General features: G+C 52.3%; 1 protein-coding gene across 5 annotated transcripts in view; it reads right to left on the bottom strand.

The window, feature by feature from the left end:
• Window positions 1-13,330, bottom strand: part of RXRA (retinoid X receptor alpha) — a 312,302-nt gene that overhangs the window by 125,243 nt on the left and 173,729 nt on the right. Inside the window, exon 1 of one of the 5 annotated variants that reach the window (XM_068249139.1) lies at window positions 1,430-1,510. The exons of the other annotated variants lie outside the window; for them this stretch is intronic. The gene's annotated coding sequence lies outside the window, so the exon portion shown is untranslated. Of the gene's footprint in view, window positions 1-1,429; window positions 1,511-13,330 lie in introns of those variants that run through there. 5 annotated transcript variants of the gene reach the window in all.

Genomic DNA, 13,330 nt, shown 5'->3' with positions numbered 1-13,330 from the left:
GCCCACTCTATACAGCCTGCCAGCCTCCTACAGAGCGGGGTGCCAACCTGCACCATGCCTGCCACCTCTACAAACAGCCTACCAGCTTCCTACAGAGCAGGGAACCAACCTGCACCATACATGCCACTTCTATACAGCCTGCCAGCCTCCTACAGAGCCGGGTGCCAACCTGCACCATACCTGCCACCTCTATACACAGCCTGCCAGCCTCCTACAGAGCCGGGTGCCAACCTGCACCATACATGCCCACTCTATACACACAGCCTGCCAGTCCCCTACAGAGCGGTGTGCCAACCTGCACCATGCCTGCCACCTCTATACAGCCTGCCAGCCTCCTACAGAGCTGGGGTGCCAACCTGCACCAGCCCTGCCCACTTCATGCACAGCCTGCCAGCCTCCTACAGAGCAGGGTGCCAACCTGCACCATACATGCCACCTCTATACAGCCTGCCAGCCTCCTACAGAGCCGGGTGCCGGCCTGCACCATACCTGCCCACTCCATACACACAGGCTGCCAGCCTCCTACAGAGCCGGGTGCCCACCTGCCACCTCAATACAGTATGCCAGCCTCCTTCAGAGCCGGGTGCCAACCTGCACCATACATGCCACTTCTATACAGCCTGCCAGCCTCCTACAGAGTCAGGTGCCAACCTGCACCATACATGCCACCTCTATACACAGCCTGCCAGCCTCCTACAGAGCCGGGTGCCAACCTGCACCATCCCTGCCACCTCTATACACAGCCTGCCAGCCTCCTACAGAGTCAGGTGCAAACCTGCACCATACCTGCCACCTCTATACAGCCTGCCAGCCTCCTACAGAGCCGGTTGCCAACCTGCACCATCCCTGCTCACTCCATACACAGCCTGCCAGCCTCCTACAGTGCCGGGTGCCAACCTGCACCATACCTGCCACCTCTATACAGCCTGCCAACCTCCTACAGTGCCGGGTGCCAACCTGCACCATACCTGCCACCTCTATACACACAGCCTGCCAGCCTCCTACAGAGCGGGGTGCCAACCTGCACCATCCCTGCTCACTCCATACACAGCCTGCCAGCCTCCTGCAGTGCCGGGTGCCAACCTGCACCATACATACCACCTCTATACACACAGCCTGCCAGCCTCCTACAGAGCAGAGCAAGTTTATCAAGAGGGCACAAAGTAGAGATAAAGGAACCAGGCTAAGCACTTCTGCCTGTACCCTTTATCAATGGCCTGCAGCCCACCCTGGAGCCCCCCAATCCTCTCCCAGCATGGCTGTCCTGGACCTGCCTCCCTGGAGAGCCAGCTATAAGAGCAGGGAGTCAGGAGAGGACATGGGCTGGCTGCAGCACTCTCTGGAGCCTAGCAGAGGCTGGAGGGGGGCATCGTCTCACCTGACGCCCAGGATCCCCTGCTGGGACAGGCATGGAAGGAGCACAACTTACCCAGGATCCCCCAGGGGGAGGCGAGGGGCGCAGGGCACGCCAGTGTCAGGAGCTGGGGATTCCCTGCAGACACTGGAGGAGCTCAGCAAGGGTTAATCCCAGCAGCTGATGGCTGAGCAGAGAATGCAGATCTTCCTGTAGTGTGACACAGGCAGCAGCAGCAAGTTCCAGCCCAGCCTGGCCACGCCCCATACCCCAGCCACGCCCCCTCCTACTCCAGCCCGACCACGCCCCCTGCTACTCCACAGCTGAAGATGAAAGGACTTGTGATAAGAGAGGACTGTCCCTGCAAGACACAGCACTGGCTGCCAACACCTCCTGCCAGTCTGCAGCCCAATTCCATGCCATGCACCAGCCTGCTGCCCCCTGCCCCACCGTGCACCAGCCCGCTGCCCCCTGCCCCACTGTGCACCAGCCTCCTGCCCCACTGTGTACCAGCCTGCTGCCCCTAACCCCACTGTGCACCAGCCTCCTCACCCTAACCCCACTGTGCACCAGCCTCCTCACCCTAACCCCACTGTGCACCAGCCTCCTCACCCTAACCCCACCGTGCACCAGCCTGCTGCCCCCTGCCCCACCGTGCACCAGCCCGCTGCCCCTAACCCCACTGTGCACCAGCCTCCTGCCCCACTGTGTACCAGCCTGCTGCCCCTAACCCCACTGTGTACCAGCCTGCTGCCGCCTGCCCCACCGTGCACCAGCCCGCTGCCCCTAACCCCACTGTGCACCAGCCTCCTGCCCCACTGTGTACCAGCCTGCTGCCCCTAACCCCACTGTGTACCAGCCTGCTGCCCCTAACCCCACTGTGCACCAGTCTCCTCACCCTAACCCCACTGTGCACCAGCCTCCTGCCCCTAACCCCACTGTGCACCAGCCTCCTGCCCCTAACCCCACTGTGCACCAGCCTCCTGCCCCTAACCCCACTGTGCACCAGCCTCCTGCCCCTAACTCCACTGTGCACCAGCCTCCTGCCCCTAACCCCACTGTGCACCAGCCTGCTGCCCCTAACCCCACTGTGCACCAGCCTCCTCACCCTAACCCCACTGTGCACCAGCCTGCTGACCCTAACCCCACTGTGCACCAGCCTGCTGCCCCTAACCCCACTGTGCACGAGCCTCCTCACCCTAACCCCACTGTGCACCAGCCTCCTGACCCTAACCCCACTGTGCACCAGCCCGCTGCCCCTAACCACACTGTGCACCAGCCTCCTCACCCTAACCCCACTGTGCACCAGCCCGCTGACCCTAACCCCACTGTGCACCAGCCTGCTGCCCCTAACCCCACTGTGCACAAGCCTGCTGCCCCCTGCCCCAACTGTGCACCAGCCTCCTCACCCTAACCCTACTGTGCACCAGCCCGCTGCCCCTAACCCCACTGTGCACCAGCCTCCTCACCCTAACCCCACTATGCACCAGCCTGCTGACCCTAACCCCACTGTGCACCAGCCTGCTGCCCCTAACCCCACTGTGCACCAGCCTGCTGCCCCTAACCCCACTGTGCACCAGCCTGCTGCCCCTAACCCCACTGTGCACCAGCCTGCTGCCCCCTGCCCCACTGTGCACCAACCTGCTGCCCCTAACCCCACTGTGCACCAGCCTCCTGACCCTAACCCTACTGTGCACCAGCCTGCTGCCCCTAACCACACTGTGCACCAGCCTGCTGCCCCCTGCCCACCAGCCTCCTGCCCCTAACCCCACTGTGCACCAGCCTCCTGACCCTAACCCCACTGTGCACCACCCTCCTGACCCTAACCCCACTGTGCACCAGCCTCCTGCCCCTAACCCCACTGTGCACCAGCCCGCTGCCCCTAACCCCACTGTGCACCAGCCTGCTGCCCCTAACCCCACTGTGCACCAGCCTCCTGACCCTAACCCCACTGTGCACCAGCCTGCTGCCTAAACCCCACTGTGCACCAGCCTGCTGCCCCTAACCCCACTGTGCACCAGCCTGCTGCCCCTAACCCCACTGTGCACCAGCCTGCTGCCCCCTGCCCCACTGTGCACCAGCCTGCTGCCCCTAACCCCACTGTGCACCAGCCTCCTGACCCTAACCCCACTGTGCACCAGCCTGCTGCCCCTAACCCCACTGTGCACCAGCCTCCTGACCCTAACCCCACTGTACACCAGCCTGCTGCCCCTAACCACACTGTGCACCAGCCTGCTGCCCCCTGCCCCACTGCGCACCAGCCTCCTGCCCCTAACCCCACTGTGCACCAGCCTCCTGACCCTAACCCCACTGTGCACCACCCTCCTGACCCTAACCCCACTGTGCACCAGCCTCCTGCCCCTAACCCCACTGTGCACCAGCCCGCTGCCCCTAACCCCACTGTGCACCAGCCTCCCGACCCCTGCCCCACTGTGCACCAGCCTCCCGACCCCTGCCCCACTGTGCACCAGCCTCCTGACCCCTGCCCCAGTGTGCACCAGCCTCCTGACCCCTGCCCCACTGTGCACCAGCCCGCTGCCCCTAACCCCATTGTGCACCAGCCTGCTGACCCTAACCCCACTGTGCAGCAGCCTCCTGCCCCTTCCCTGCAACACACCAGCCTCCTGACCCCTGCCACTCTCCTGCTGACCACACTTTGGGGGAGGTGCCTGCAGTGATGTCACACCACAGTGGGTGGTAGAAATCCAGATGCCTGCAGTGACACCTCACCACCTACAGGGGGCAATAAAGAGGCAGATTCCTGCAGTAACATCATACCAAGCGCAGGGGCGATAAAGAGGTAACTTAATAACTTTCTCTAATTTCCTGGAATTTTTCACAAAAGACTTTCACTTCACAGAGAGAGAAAAATCACAGAAGTGCTGCAGTTACTGGAATCAATGCTGAGCGGCCCAAGCCAAACAAAAGCAAAGAACGCATAAAGGGCTTGAGACGCAGCCGTATGGCGGGACGGTCCAGGCGTTCCGCAGCGGCCGGCGGTGTGAGATAATACAACCTTATCTTAAAGGGGACCTGTAGTGAGAGGGATATGGAGGCTGCCATTTTTATTTCATTTCCTTTTAAACAAATACTTTTAGGCACAGCCCCTGAACAAGCATGGAGATCAGGTACTCTGAAGTGTGAGTGGATTAGCTGCATGCTTGTTTCTGGTGTGTGATTCAGACACTACTGCAACCAAATAGATCAGCAGGACTGCCAGGCAACTGGTATTGTTTAACAGGAAATAAAAATGGCAGCCTCCATATCCTTCTCACTTCAAGTTCACTTTTCCAAGGTCTAACAGCTTATTATCTGGCCCGCCAATGTTAGGGATCCGTGTGAAATGTGATGCCTGCAGCCAAAACTCCGCTTATATTTTGAGCCCATGGCCAGAGGCAGCTGTGCTTTTAGCAGTCAGTTTCAGGCTCTGTGGGTGGAGTCTGCTGCTTACATTGCCTCAGCCTGCTGGTCAGAGTGCGAGGGGGCAGGGCACAGACTGAACCTCTGAGAGAATTGCAGTGTAAAGCACAGGCAGTCTGTGATGAAGGAAATGTCTGGGGCCTGGGCTTCTAACCCTATTTGATAAGCGATTTTCCTGTAAATCTTTTAAAAGCGTTTATAAACAGATAAAGATAATCTACTGAACACAAAATACATTGAAACATATTCCAAATTTACAGTGTTGATGACACAGACAGAAAGTTACCCCCCCCCCCCCCTCTCTTTGCCGAGTTATCGTCTGATACTCGGCCTAAAAAGCCTCAACACAGCAACTTCTACTTCCTGCTCCAACCCTGCGGCTTCTGATGAATCTGTAACCTGCCAATCACAGGCCAGGCTGTGGTCCGGGCAGCAGATACAGAGTGGAGGGGTACCTGGGGGAGGGGAGAAGGAACACGCTACAATCATTTCCTGTCTGCGATAAATCCAGCAGGTGAGTGCGTCATAGAAAACCATCCCCGATTTACTTAACATCTATAAAGTGACACGGTGTCAAAAACAGTGCTGGGTAAATACGCACTGAATGGAATGGAACGTCAATTAAAGTGGCATGTGTCTAATAATATTCATTTATAAAATTAGAGTTTGCCTCACCCGGATTTTCATTCTTAAATATCACAGGGTATGACATGGTTACTGCTGCCAGGTGCGCCACTGTGGATTGTTTGTCGTGTGTTCCGAAGTGAACAGAAACAACACCTTGTCTCCCAGAGTGCACTGGGGTAGAAATCTGTGTGACATCATAGCTTATAGACATCAGAACTCCCTTTCTGCTCTAAAAGATAAGCAACAACATACAGTAATAACCTTTAGGGCCTCTTTCCACTGGCCGCGAATTTGCATCTCATCGCATCAAAACTGAAGCCAATGCATGTGAGTGGAGTCGTTTCCATTGCATGCGAATTTTCATTCCTGATGCGACCTGCAGAAATTATGGATGGCATGCAGCAGATTTTTGCACCACGCATCCGATTCCTCTTAGCAATCACAGACCGCCACATCCGGACTTCCGGAAGACAACCCAAAGTCACCCGCGGAGGGACGCAATGCAATCGCATCCAGCTAGTGGAAATAATCCGTTACAGAAAAAGATTTCTTACAGCTGATACAAATCCTGCAATAAATCTGTCTACTTCCTGCTTTAATGGCAGCAGACATAGGGTTAACATTCTGTGTTTACAAATTAGCTGCTCTGCCCAGGCAGCCAGCAGACAGCTGAGAGATCAAATTACAGTTGTGATTAGTCACAGATGAGGGGGAATTGGACAGGCTAAACCAGTGGTCCTCAAACTAAGGCCCGTTGGCCTAATGTGGCCCCCTGAGGCTTTTTTAACGGAACCCCCCCCCCCCCCACACACACACACACACACCCACACACATAATGTATTACTTACTTATTATTATTGTACATTTATATAGCTCTGACATATACCACAGCGCTGCACAGAGATCACTGATCCATTCCCATCAGTCTCTGCACCAGAGGAGCTTACACTCTAATGTCCTCACCACAGTCACACACTATTATTATACATTTATATAGCTCTGACATATTCCACAGCGCTGTACAGAGATCACTGATCCATTCCCATCAGTCTCTGCACCAGAGGAGCTTACACTCTAATGCCCTCACCACAGTCACACACTATTATTATTATACATTTATATAGCTCTGACATATACCACAGCGCTGTACAGAGATCACTGATCCATTCCCATCAGTCTCTGCACCAGAGGAGCTTACACTCTAATGTCCTCACCACAATCACACACTATTATTATTATACATTTATATAGCTCTGACATATACCACAGCGCTGTACAGAGATCACTGATCCATTCCCATCAGTCTCTGCACCAGAGGAGCTTACACTCTAATGTCCTCACCACAGTCACACACTATTATTATACATTTATATAGCTCTGACATATTCCACAGCACTGTACAGAGATCACTGATCCATTCCCATCAGTCTCTGCACCAGAGGAGCTTACACTCTAATGTCCTCACCACAATCACACACTATTATTATTATACATTTATATAGCTCTGACATATACCACAGCGCTGTACAGAGATCACTGATCCATTCCCATCAGTCTCTGCACCAGAGGAGCTTACACTCTAATGTCCTCACCACAGTCACACACTATTATTATTATACATTTATATAGATCTGACATATACCACAGCGCTGTACAGAGATCACTGATCCATTCCCATCAGTCAGACAGGTCCCTCCTCCCCCCACACAAGAGACTGAACGTTTGAGGCGGAGGTCTGCTTTAGGAGGCTGTGGATCTGCAGGTCTCATCATGTAAAATATGCTGCTACATTGTGTCTGTGAAATAAATCACAACCTGACACAATCTTTCCTGGCCGCCTTCCACCGCCAGCAGTGCCACAGCAGCCGCGCGCCCACCCCAGGCGATCTGCTGCACGGGAAACACAGAAAATGACTTATTGTTTACTTAACAAAAAACTTTCAATTTCTTCTTCAGATTCTCTAAACCTGTCTGAGAACCAAGAGCAGACGGGACAGACGGCAATCTATGGATGATCTGGTGATCAGGATACGTAAAGCGGACCTGAACTCACAACTTCCTCTCTGCTCTAAAAGATTAGCAACAGCATAATAACCTGAAAAGAAAAAAACATTTCTTTGTTACAGCTGATACAAATCCTGCAAAAAAACGGCAGTGTGTCTACTTCCTGCTTTCATGGAAGCAGCCATAGGGTTAACATTCTGTGTTTACCAATTAGCTGCTCTGCCATGGCTGAAAGCTGACAGATCGAATTACAGTGGTGATTAGACACAGATGGGGGGGGGGGGGGAAATTAGACAGGCTAAACGCTCTAAATTCATACAGGGTGCATTTCTGTAGTTTTTCCTTTTGTCCTGTGCAAGAGTTCAGGTCCACTTTCAAAAAGTTAGGGTGCTTTTGTTCATAATGATCAAATCTGTCAGAGATCGATGTCGCAATATGGATACCAGATTGATTAATATCCATCCAGAACCAGTCAAAAGGATCGGTCGGCGGTACTAGGAGGAGAAACTTTAGCAAAAAGGGGAAAAATAAAAATAAAATGAATGCATTGCAAAGTGAGACGTTAAAATATAGGAAAGATCAACAAATCATTGATATTCACCATGTAATTCGTTCATATAGTTTGATCCACAATCAACCAGCACGTCATCATCTGTACTGCTGGCAGGCATAACAAACAAACAAAAAACAGGCAGCACCAACTGCCATTATGTGTAACCAAACCCCCTAACAATGTGAAATTCTAAAGGTACAATTAAAAGATCCAATTTTACACCAATTCGATAGGCAAGATCGGTTGTACTGAAAAAAAAAAAAAAATCGAAAGGGTTTTTTTTTTCATTCATTTGATAAATCTGATCAAATTTCCTCTTTTTATTCGATGAAAGAAGATCAGGAGTGTTGGATTTTTCTGATCAATGTATATGAAAATTGAATGGTGTGTGGTAAGCTTGACAATTTCTTGATGTACAGACCCAGGCAATTTGTTTTGAGTTTTCACTCTATCATAATTGAGGAAAAATTTAGATTTTTGAAATGTTACAATCAGAAAAATTGACTGCAATTCTTGAATGGAAAAGTTATTTAAAAAATTGTATGGTGTGTGGTTACTTAGGCTGGTTTCACAGTGGGAGGTTACAGGCGCACATTAGAGCAGCCTGTAACGCAGCCCACCGCACAGTAATGATAAATCAATGGGCTGTTCACAGTGCCCACGTTGTGTTACATTGTAACGCTGCACGTCAAGAGAACGTACTGCATGCAGTATTTCCACGCGGCTAAGCCGTGTTAGACTGTTTGCACATGCTCAGTAGATTTTTTTTTTTTAATTTAAGGGCGGAGAAGAGGCGGGGAGAGGCCGCTACGTAGCCAGGCACATGGCTACTTATTATTCACTGCACTTGCAGTGTTTACATCCTGGAGCGGCCGCTGATTGGCTGGCGGGACCACGTGATGCAGAGAGCTCCGCTCACGTGGTCTCCGCAGCACCTCCAACAGAGCAGGCGGCCCAAGAGCTGCTTGTAACGCGGCTCTTGGTAGCGTCCTGCTCCAACACCACCAGGCGTTGCGTTAGGGGCACGTTATGTGCCCTATAACGTCCCCTAAAACGCAACGTCCCACTGTGAAACCAGCCTTAAAGAGACTCCGTAACAAAAATTGCATCCTGTTTTTTATCATCCTACAAGTTCCAAAAGCTATTCTAATGTGTTCTGGCTTACTGCAGCACTTTGTACTATCACAGTCTCTGTAATAAATCAATGTATCTTTCCCTTGTCAGACTTGTCAGCCTGTGTCTGGAAGGCTGCCAAGTTCTTCAGTGTTGTGGTTCTGCTATGCACTCCCCCCTCAGGGGGGAAAGAAACACACAAATGATCTCTTGAGATTCAAAAGGAATGCTGTATACAGCCTGCTTGTGTATGGATGTATTTTCTATGTGTGGACATACTGTACATCAACCTACTTCCTGTTTTGGTGGCCATTTTGTTTGTTTATAAACAAACTTTTTAAAACTGTTTTTAACCACTTTTAATGCGGCGGGGAGCGGCGAAATTGTGACAGAGGGGAATAGGAGATGTCCCCTAACGCACTGGTATGTTTACTTTTGTGCGATTTTAACAATACAGATTCTCTTTAAAGGAGTTAGCAGGGAAGAAAGTACAAAGGAGCTTTACTCACCTGGGGCTTTCTCCAGCCCCTTGCAGCCGACTGTCCCACGCTGTCACCTCCGCTGTCCCGCTCTCGCTGCTTGGTATTCAGGGCAACCGCGGGGGTCAGCCTTACTGCGCCTTTGCAGTCCGCAGTGGCCATGATTGACAGCGGCGCCTCGCACAACCACAGTAAGGTCGGCCTGAATACAGAGCGGCGAGAGCGGGACGGCGGCAGAGAGCTGAGCGGTCAGCGTGGGACTGTCAGCTGCAAGAGGCTGCAGAAAGCCCCAGGTGAGTAAAGCTTTTGTACCTTTTTCCCTGATAACTCCTTTGAGGGTTGTTTTTTTATAGCTATACATATGCACAGAAGGAAATTCGTTTGCTTGGCAGTTGCAGACATCTTATTTCCCACAATGCAACGAGGTTCACAGACAGGAAACTATCAGAACCATGGTCCTGACATCACACAGTGGGAGGAGTTTCACCGCAATATCAGCCATACAGACCCCCCTGATGATCTCCCACCAGAAATCTTTACCTTTTCTGAATAAAGGGGGTATCAGCTACTGATTGGGATGAAGTTCTGAGGTTATAGTTCCTCTGCTTAAATTTATTAGAAATCGCTGTGCAGCGAGTGGGTGTGTGATCAATGAGATGCAAATATTTCTTATTATGCAAATATGTATGCAAATATAAGCAGCTTGAAAAAGGACTAATCAACCTAAACCTGGGTCTGAATTGATTGGTCCATTTTCAAACGGCAAATATTTGCATAAAAATGTACATCAACTCTGAAGAATTTGCATATCTTATCATCCCTGGGCAAGCGAAAGGATCTCTCTCTCTCTTCAGATTCAATCACAGAGGGATCTATAGGAGTGTCGATCTGGTGGCAGACTGAAAGGTGTGTGGGTACCTTACCTCATTACCTACCATCCAGAGCCCTCCCAGACCCTCCTGCAGCCCACTACTCCAGCGCTGGGTCCCTCTAGACCAGGCATGGGCAAACTCGGCCCTCCAGCTGTTACAGGACTACAAATCCCACAATGCATTTGCCTTTATGAGTCATGACTGTGGCTGTCAGACTCCTGAAATGCATTGTGGGACTTGTAGTTCCTCAACAGCTGGAGGGCCAAGTTTGCCCATGCCTGCTCTATACCTTCATCTCAGCGTAAGTGAAATAGGTTTCATCTGGCTGTGAATGACTGGACTCCGTACTGAGCACGTGCGAGTAAAGTCCACACATGCTCAGTAGAATGAGGTGCTTATGCGCTAAGGAAAAAGGTCATGCGCAAGTGGCTTAGTTCTACTGAGCATGTGCGAGTCTTGCTTGCACATGCCCAGTGTGGATACTCTTGTGCACAGCCGGGAGGGAGTCCAGAAGACACTAATCTGACATCCGCTGAGTTGAATAGGTAATGAGGATCTCAGTGCTGGATTGGTGGGCTGCAGTAGGGTCTAGAAAGCTTCTAGATCATACATGTCAAACTCCGGCCCGTGGGCCAAATCTGGCCCTCAGAGCCATTAAATTTGTCCCTCAAGTAGTTTCCCCACTTTGCATTATGTTTGGCCCTCTCTAGACTACCAGGGAAGCTATATTGGAGGTGAAGCCCTAGATCACCAGGTAAGGCATATGGGGGAGGTAGGGAGAAAGCACTAGACACCAGGGACCTGTAAAGGGGGGGGGGGGGGGGGGAGGGGGCCACTAGACACCAGGGAACTGTATAGAGAAGGGAGGGGGGCCCTAGTCACCAGGGAACTATATAGAGGAGGGAGGGGGGCCTCTAGACACCAGGGAACTGTATAGAGGAGGGAGGGAGCCACTAGACACCAGGGAACTGTATAGAGAAGGGAGGGGGGCCCTAGTTACCAGGGAACTGTATAGAGGAGGGAGGGAGCCACTAGACACCAGGGAACTGTATAGAGAAGGGAGGGGGGCCCTAGACACCAGGGAACTGTATAGAGGAGGGAGGGAGCCACTAGACACCAGGGAACTGTATAGAGAAGGGAGGGGGGCACTAGACCGGAGCAGTGCTTTTCAGCGCTGCTAGCTTTGGGCGCAGCCAGCGCCGCCATAGACTGTAATGGGAATCAGTCTATAGCGGCGCTCAGTGAGGAAGGTCGACGGAGCCGAAGTTGTTTAAAAAACACAATAATTCGGCCTCCAGCAATCGCTGGAAGCCGAATTATTTCATTCCCCCACTATCCATGTCGGCCTGGAGGGGGAATAGTAATTAAAACGCCTCGGACTTGTGCAGAAGCAGGACCAGCCATTTAACAGCTGGATCCTGCGCCCAAGTCTACCAGCGCCGTATTCAAATGTACGCGGCACTAGACACCAGGGAACTGTATAGAGGAGGGAGGGAGCCACTAGACACCAGGGAACTGTATAGAGAAGGGAGGGGGGGCCTAGACACCAGGGAACTGTATAGCAGAAGGAGGGGGCCACTAGACACCAGGGAATTGTATAGGGGAGGATGGGGGCCACTAGACACCAGGGAACTGTATAGAGAAGGGAGGGGGCCACTAGACACCAGGGAACTGTATGGAGAAGGGAGGGGGGCCCTAGTCACCAGGGAACTGTATAGAGGAGGGAGGGGGGCCCTAGTCACCAGGGAACTGTATAGAGGAGGGAGGGGGGCCCTAGTCACCAGGGAACTGTATAGAAGAGGGAGGGAACCACTAGACACCAGGGAACTGTATAGAGAAGGGAGGGGGGCCCTAGACACCAGGGAACTGTATAGAGGAGGGAGGGAGCCACTAGACACCAGGGAACTGTATAGAGAAGGGAGGGGGGCACTAGACACCAGGGAACTGTATAGAGGAGGGAGGGAGCCACTAGACACCAGGGAACTGTATAGAGAAGGGAGGGGGGGCCTAGACACCAGGGAACTGTATAGCAGAAGGAGGGGGCCACTAGACACCAGGGAATTGTATAGGGGAGGATGGGGGCCACTAGACACCAGGGAACTGTATAGAGAAGGGAGGGGGCCACTAGACACCAGGGAACTGTATGGAGAAGGGAGGGGGGCCCTAGTCACCAGGGAACTGTATAGAGGAGGGAGGGGGGCCCTAGTCACCAGGGAACTGTATAGAGGAGGGAGGGGGGCCCTAGTCACCAGGGAACTGTATAGAAGAGGGAGGGAACCACTAGACACCAGGGAACTGTATAGAGAAGGGAGGGGGGGCCTAGACACCAGGGAACTGTATAGGTGAGTGTGGGGGTCTCTAGACGCCAGGGAACTTTATAATGGAGGAAGGTAACCAGTAGACATTGTTGGCCCATGGACTGGGTCCCAGTGTACAATTTCGGCCCACTTTGTATTTGAGTTTGTCACCCCTGCTCTAGACCAACCTAAGGCTGCTAATACTGAGGTAAGCATGTCACTATTTTTGTTTTACACTTCAGTGTTTTAATTGCGATGTAAGAAGCTGTATTCACTCCCTGTGAGGACTCTGCTTCACCCACTAACATCGCTTTATACTTCGCAACCTCTTCCTGTTACACTGCTGCACAATGTGGGCTCCATTACACAACCCATAAATCACTAACAAAGCAAACACCACTAACAGGAGCAACATATGTCATAAATCAGAGTAACATATCTGCAGAACTTCCAGCAGCACAGAGTATATCAGGAGAGGAGGGTTAGAGGAAGGAGCAGAGTCCTCCAGCAGCACAGAGTATATCAGGAGAGGAGTTAGTGGGAGGAGTCCTCCAGCAGCACAGAGTATATCAGGAGAGGAGTTAGTGGGAGGAGTCCTCCAGCAGCACAGA

Source organism: Hyperolius riggenbachi, chromosome 8, assembly GCF_040937935.1.
Source record: "Hyperolius riggenbachi isolate aHypRig1 chromosome 8, aHypRig1.pri, whole genome shotgun sequence".
NCBI lineage: Eukaryota > Metazoa > Chordata > Amphibia > Anura > Hyperoliidae > Hyperolius > Hyperolius riggenbachi.
Note: the sequence above shows the minus strand (reverse complement) of the source record. Positions and strands in the feature narration are given on the sequence as shown.